The sequence below is a fragment of the Nannospalax galili genome, unplaced genomic scaffold (assembly GCF_000622305.1).
Source record: "Nannospalax galili isolate Female #2095 unplaced genomic scaffold, S.galili_v1.0 scaffold34, whole genome shotgun sequence".
In the NCBI taxonomy this organism is placed as follows: Eukaryota; Metazoa; Chordata; class Mammalia; order Rodentia; family Spalacidae; genus Nannospalax; species Nannospalax galili.
The window spans coordinates 3,702,338-3,709,853 of NW_008338996.1; the positions used below are offsets into that span (position 1 = coordinate 3,702,338).

The 7,516-nt window shown below is 39.1% G+C and overlaps 1 pseudogene; it reads right to left on the bottom strand.

Annotated features, from left to right (window-relative positions):
- Positions 1-4,064: 4,064 nt before the first annotated feature.
- On the bottom strand, positions 4,065-5,254 carry LOC103734548 (annotated as a pseudogene).
- Between the last annotated feature and the right edge of the window lie 2,262 nt (positions 5,255-7,516).

A 7,516-nucleotide genomic window follows, 5' to 3' on the forward strand; every position in this document is an offset into this window, starting at 1 on the left:
CAGCAGGGAGAGAACAACTATACCCTAGGGGCAATGAAAGAAAATAAATAAAGATATAATCTAGGAAACACAAAATTACACAGAGAACATAAACAACAATCGAAAGGATGGCAACCAACACACACCTTTCAATAATAACCTTAAATATCAATGGACTGAGCTCCCCAGTCAAAAGACACAGGCTAAGCAAATGGGTTAAGAAACAAGATCTCGTTGCTGTCTGTAGAAACACATCTCACCTTCAAGGAGAGGCACTACCTTAAGGTAAAAGGATGGAAAAAAATATTACAAGCAAATGGAACTAAGAAACAAGCAGGGGTTGCAATCCTAATATCTGACAAAATAGACTTCAAAGTAAAACTAATCAGAAGAGATAAGGAGGATCACTTGGTTCTGATCAAAGGAACAGTTAACCAAGAAGATATTACAATCCTTAACATATATGCACCAAATTCTGGTGCACCCAAATTCATAAAAACAACACTACAGCACTTTAAGACACAGATTGACCCCAACTCAGTAATAGTACGTGACTTCAGTACCCCACTGTCTCCATTAGACAGGTCAACTAGGCAAAGAATAAACAGAGACATCTGAATTAAATGATACCATACATCAAATGGACCTAACAGACATCTTTCGATTATTCCACCCAAACACCAAAGAATACACTTTCTACTCAGCACCTCATGGAAGTTTTTCAAAAATTGACCACATACTTGGCCACAAAACAAACCTGCACAAATACAAAAATATTGAAATAATTCCATGAACTCTATCAGAACCAAAGCAATAAAGCTAAAAAATCAACACTGGACAAAGCCCTAGTCAGTATATGAACTCATGGCAATTGAAAAACACACTCCTAAACAATGAGTGGGTCAAAGGAGAAATTAAGAAAGAACTAAAAGAATTCCTGGAATTCAACAAAAATAACAATACAACACAACACAACCTCTGGGACACATAAAATTGGTCCTAAGATGGAAGTTTATAGCTCTAAGTGCCTACATTAAAAAATTGGAAAGAGCCCAAATAAATGACCTAACACTGCAACTCAAGGCACTGGAAAGGCAAGAACAAATGAAACCCAAACCCAGCAGAAGGAAGAAATAGCAAAAACCAGAGCAGAAATTAATGAAATAGAAACAAAGAAAATAATACAAAGAATCAATGAATATAAGAGCTGGTTCTTCGAAAAGCTAAACAAGATAGACAAACCCTTAGCTCAGTTAACCAAAAGAAAAAAAGAGCAAATCCAAATCAACAAAATCAGAAACGAAAGGGGAAACATCACAACAAACACCCAAAAGATCCAAACCATTAAAAGGAAATAAAACCTATACACTACTAAATCTGAAAGGATAAAAGAAATGGATGGATAGATGAAATCATGTGAACCTCAAAAGTTAAACCAAGAAGAGATCAACAGTTTAAACCGACCCATAACATATAAGGAAATCGAAACAGTAATACAAAGCCTCCCAACTAAAAAAAACCCAGGCCAAGATGGATTTACAGAAGAATTCTACCAGACATTTAAAGAAGACCTCCAACCGGTACTACTTAAAGTATTCAAAACAATAGAAACAGAGGGAGAACTCCTAAATTCCTTCTATGAAGCCAGCATCACTCTAATATCCAAATTGGGTGAAGATAAAACCAAAAAAGAAAATTATAGACCCATATCCTTAATGAACATAGATGCAAAAATTCTCAACAAAATACTTGCAAACCACATACAGATACACATCAAAAAGATTATTCACCATGATCAAGTAGGTTTTATCCCAGAGATGCAGGACTGGTTCAATATATGCAAGTCAATAAGCATCATTAATCATATAAATGTACTCAAAGACAAAACCACATTGTCATCTCTTTGACAAAATTCAACATGCATTTATGTTCAAAGTCCTAGAGGGAATTGGAATGGAGGGAACATATCTCAACATAATTAAAGCTATATACCATAAACCCACAGCCAATATCATTCTGAATGGAGAAAAAGTGGAAGCATTCCCATTAAAATCAGGAACCAGACAAGGATGTCCACTATCTCCACTCTTTTTCAACATAGTGCTTGAAACTCTTGCTAGAGCAATAAGACAGGAGAAGGAAATTAAAGGAGTACTAATTGGAAAAGAAGAGGTCAAACTATCACTTTTTGCAGATGATATGATACTATACCTAAGAGATCCCAAAAGTTCCACCAGAAAACTCCTAGAACTGATCAACACTTTCAGTGAAGTGGCAGATTATAAAAATCAATCTACAAAAATCTGTAGCCTTTCTATATACCAATTAAAAACAATGGAAGAAAGAGTACAGGGAAATGCTCCCATTCACAATTGCTGCAAAAAATTAAAATATCTTGGAATAAATCTGACCAAAGACACCAAAGACCTCTACAATGAAAATTTTAAATCTTTAAAGGATCAATAAGAGAGGAGAAGGAAATTAAAGGAGAACTAATCGGAAAAGAAGAGGTCAAACTATCACTTTTTGCAGATGATATGATACTATACCTAAGAGATTCCAAAAGTTCCACCAGAAAACTCCTAGAACTGATCAACACTTTCAGTATAGTGGCAGGTCATAAAATCAATGTACAAAACCCAGTAGCCTCTCTATATACCAATAACAAGCAATTGGAGAAAGAATACAGGGAAATGCTCCCATTCACAATTGCTGCAAAAATATTAAAATATCTTGGAATAAATATAATGAAAGACACCAAAGACCTCTACCACTGAAAATTTTAAATCAAAGGGAGAGATTGAGGAAGACACCAGGAGATGGGAGGACCTTCCATGCTCATGGATTGGAAGAATTAATATCGTTAAAATAACCATCCTACCAAAAGTGATATATAGATTCAATGCAATCCCAATCAAAATCCCCATGACATACTTCACAGAATTAGAAAAACACATCCTTAAATTCATATGGAGGCACAAAAGACCCCAGATAGCCAAAGCAACCCTGAGCACAAAGAGCAACACTGGGGGGATTACTATACCAGAGCTAAAGGATACTACAGAGCCATAATCATAAAAACAGCATGGTATTGGAGCAAAAACAGACACATAGATCAATGGAACATCATTGAAGATCCAAACCTGAGTATACACTATTTCAGCCACCTGATATTTGACAAAGGTTGTAGTCAGAGTGGGAAAAAAAAAAACTTCACCAATGACACATCTGGCGGAGGTTTAACATTCAGTATACATAAAGAACTCAAAAAACAAAGAACTGAGAAACCAAATGACCCAATTAAAAAGTAGAAGTATGAAACTGGATCCTTATCTTTTGCCTTGCAAAAAAGTCAACTCCAAATGGATCAAAGACCTCAATGTGAAACTAGAAACCCTGAAACTATCAGAAGAAAATATTGGCAATAACTTACAGGACAAGGGTGTAGGAAAAGATTTTCTAAACCAGACAGAAGTTGCTCAGGAACTAAGGTCAGTAATTAGGGAAATGCAAACTAAAACCACACTAAGGTATCACCTTACCCCAATCAGATTGGCTAGGATCAAGAGAACAAATGATACCAAATGCTGACAAGGATGTGGAGAAAGGGGAACACTCATTCACTGCTGGTGGGATTGCAAAGTTGCGCAGCCTCTATGGAAAAAAGTGTGGAGAACTCTTAAAAAAACTAAAAGTGAACCTACCATATGACCCTGTTAATACCACTCCTTGGCACATACCCAAAGGACTCATGCTATTGTAGAGATACTTGTACAACCATTTGTTGCTGCTCTTTTCACAATAGTTAAGCAATGGGAGTAACCTAAGTGCACCTCAACTGAGGAGTGGTTAAGAAAAATGTGGTATATTATACAATGGAGTTTTACTCAGCAGTGAAGAAAGATGAAATAATGAAATTTTCAGGTAAATGGATGGATCTAGAAACTGTTATACTAAGTTAAGTAACACAGACTCAGAAAAACAACCAACTTTTGTTCTCCCTCATATGTGGCACCTAGCTCCAAATCCTCTTAAATTCCAGGTCCTTCATTAAGATAAGATGATGCTATACAGCAGTCCCTTCTTCATGAAATAACTACCATCATTATGACCTCCTCTGGGCCTGTTAACAACATACCCTGTTCCAAAGGCCAAAAATGTCAAAAGTATTTGGGAGCTTGTATCTAATCCTTTAAAGATTTTAGAGTTACTTCTTCAGAGGGGGGAATGGGGAGGGAGTGGGCATGGATTTGATCAAAACACCTTATATGCATGTATGAAATTCTCAATCAAGTTTTTGTAAAAATTAAAAAAAAAGATTAGCAACAAAACTACTAAACAATGAACATTTTTTAAAAATTTTATTTATTTTATTTTATGTATATGAGTGTCATGCCTGTATGTAGGTAAGTGCACCCGTGTCATGCAGTGCCCGAGGAGGACAGAAGAGGCTCTCAGATCCCCTGGAATTGGCGTTAGAGACAGTTGTTAGCTGCAATGTGGGTGCTGGGATTCAAACCTGGGTCTTCTGCAAGAACAGTCAGTAGCCAAAATACCATAGGAGACACCCGATTTATCCATCTAATGAGCCTGCTGATCTGCTCTTTCCTGTTGCCAGCATCCTCACTTTCCACAAAACGGGTTGTCTTCTCCATGTCACCTCATGGAGAAGACACTTTGAAGGGCCACAGGAATTTGCTTCCTTGAAGTGGTTCCCCACAGTACAGACCTTGTGGACCAGGCACTCCATGCCCTATTTACCAAGAGACTAAGCAATCAAATAGTTATCTGACGAGGCAATGTGCCTCTTTTAATTTTGCCATAACCATGCCTGTAGAGAAGCTCATTTCGGACTTCAGGTTGGGATACCCCCATGCTCGACATATGGTTCCACAACCCTCTGCATGTTAACTGAAGTCTTGCTGAGCTTAACAATGATGACCTTGACTATCTGGTGCAGGCAAAGAAGCTGCACCAACACTGTGGACCTGTGGGCTGGCACCTCTGATGCCCGATTCTGATGACAAATACCAGTTTGTTACTGCAGGCAGCTTTTCTTGCCATCCTTGGCATTTTCTTCTCAGTTCTGCACATTTGCCTTGTGATGCTTCTTAGCCTTTTCATAGATAAGCTTCCTCCTTGCCTTCCAAAGCGTCTTCAGGGGAAACTTCTTTCTCGGGCGTTTTACCTTCAACTCTGTGAAATTTCTTCCCTTTTACTTACAGGTTTCTGGCACATCAGGAACCTTCTTTTTCTTCTCTGATATGGCCTCCATGATTCCAGCTGGAAATGAGCTAAAGGTGAACAACTTTCAAAAACATTAAGGTAAAAGTTGGGTATATGAATATACTCTGTTTTTCAAAATATCTTCTTGTAGTAGTGTGGAGATACATACGTAAAATCCCAGAACCTAGAAGGCTGAGGTTTGAGGACGGTGAGTTCAAGGCCAGATTGGAATACATAGCAAGATTTTATCACGACAAAACAAATAAACAATTGCGTTGTTCTGTGCTCACTCTTTTTATGATGCTGAGAGATGATGCAGAGCTTAGGTGAATGGAAGAAGAGAAACAACAGCACAGGCACGGTGACAATGCATTAGGCTCAGAAGGGATTCCTTGAACACCAGCACACTGTGATCCCAATCCAAATTTGGGTGCTGTGCTGGATAGCTTTAGTGTCAACTTGACACACCTGGGTTGAGGGAGTCTCAATCGGGAAATTGCCTCTATTGGACTGGCCTGTGGCCATGTCTGAAGGGCATCTTCTTGATGAGTGATGTGGGAGGGCCCAGCCCACTGTGGGTGGTGCCACCCCTGGGCAGGTGGGCCTGTGTTGCATAAGAAAGCAGGCTGAGCAGGGGCCAGGGGAGCAAGCCAGTAAGCAGCATTCCTCCATGGCCTGTGCTCCAGCTCCTGCCTCCAGGTTCCTGCCCTGAGTTCCTACCTTGGGCTCCCTGATGAACTGCGTGCGACCTGGGAGATGTAAGACAAATAAACCCTTTCCTCCCCAAGTTGGTACTGGTCAGAGTGTTTTGTCACAGCAATGAAGAACAAACTAAGACAGGTGCTAAGGTATTATAGCTCCTAAGTGACTAATGGGCGGGAAGCATATACAGTGTGGATGCAGTGAACAAAGAGCCGGTTTATGTCCTGGGTGAGCCAGAGCAGCATAACATGCATTTGGTCCACCACTGAGAATGGTGTGCAACTTAAAAGTGCTGAATTATTCGCTTGGGAATTTTCCACTTGATACTTTCAGAAATCAGTTAACTGTAGTTGGGAAATATTGTGCTGGGCTTGTGAAAAGTGAATTGAGAATTCAAGCCCTGGTTGCTTCTTTATTACAATTCTTTATTGAATTTTCTATTCTTCAGAAGAAGAATTAGACAATCATGAAATACAGTGCTAGTGACCTGCTCTATACCCCGTGTGCCTCCTGACTGGAATTATATCTTTTACATGTATCTTTGGTTCAACTTTTACTTATCTGTAAGATGGATATAATGACATTAGCCTCTTAGACATTAAGATAAAAAAGTGGGATTACTGAATAGAGCAACTTACATATGCTCAGAGTAAGCACAGTGAACATTCCAAGCCAAAGGAATTGGTGGGGACAGCACCAATGGGTAAGACACAAGAGGCTTACTGTGGTAGAATCTGATGGATGTAAAGGAGAGCAGTGGTACCAGGAATAATCAGATCATAAATGTGGGGAGATGTGTGTCAAGGTCTGTGTAAAATCAACTGAGGAGTCCTGTCTTCATTGCTTCGTATCATAATTTTTTATTGGCTTGCCTCTTCTGCTTTTAGTATAAATGGATGAAATGTTAACTATTTCTGAAGAAAACTAAACTAAAAATTTTATTTATTAAATAAAGCGAATTGCAGAAATAAGCAGAAAGGCAAGAACAGCAGTAGTTAATTGTTCAAGTCTGGACAAAGGAAGAAAGTGGAGGATGGCTGTGGCGGTGGAGAAAATGTTTGCATGCAGTCCCACTCTGCGTGATGGATATATAAAGGTCATGTGTGTTATCTGATATCATTTCCTCTGCTTGGCTGTCCTTGGTGATTTGGAGATGACCCCTCTGATGGTGATTGGTATTACTTGCAGCTGTGGCTGAAGAAAGTCACTTGAGGGAGCAAGATTTATCATGTGAGTCAGAGGCAGTTTGTGCAGATGAGTCTGCAAGTCAGAAGAAGCCTTCCCTCCCCTGACCTTCCAGCACTCCCTTGATTTCCTCCTCCATCCTGCACCCAGTAACATTCTCCTCATACTGATGTAAACTTAGAAAGCTAGAGTTCTAGGAATGAGTTCACAAAAGAAGTGTGATGTGGGTATCAGCACACACTGTATTTAAAGATAGCGAGTTTTGAATGGAAATACGTTTGGTTCAAATTTGCTTTTCTACTATACCCAGTGTTTACCCTACAATGGCTGAGTGGATAAACTCATTTCATTCAAATGTGGCCAAAAATATAGACCTCCTTTTAAGATGGATATATAAATGCATAAATTGCATGCATTACTAGAT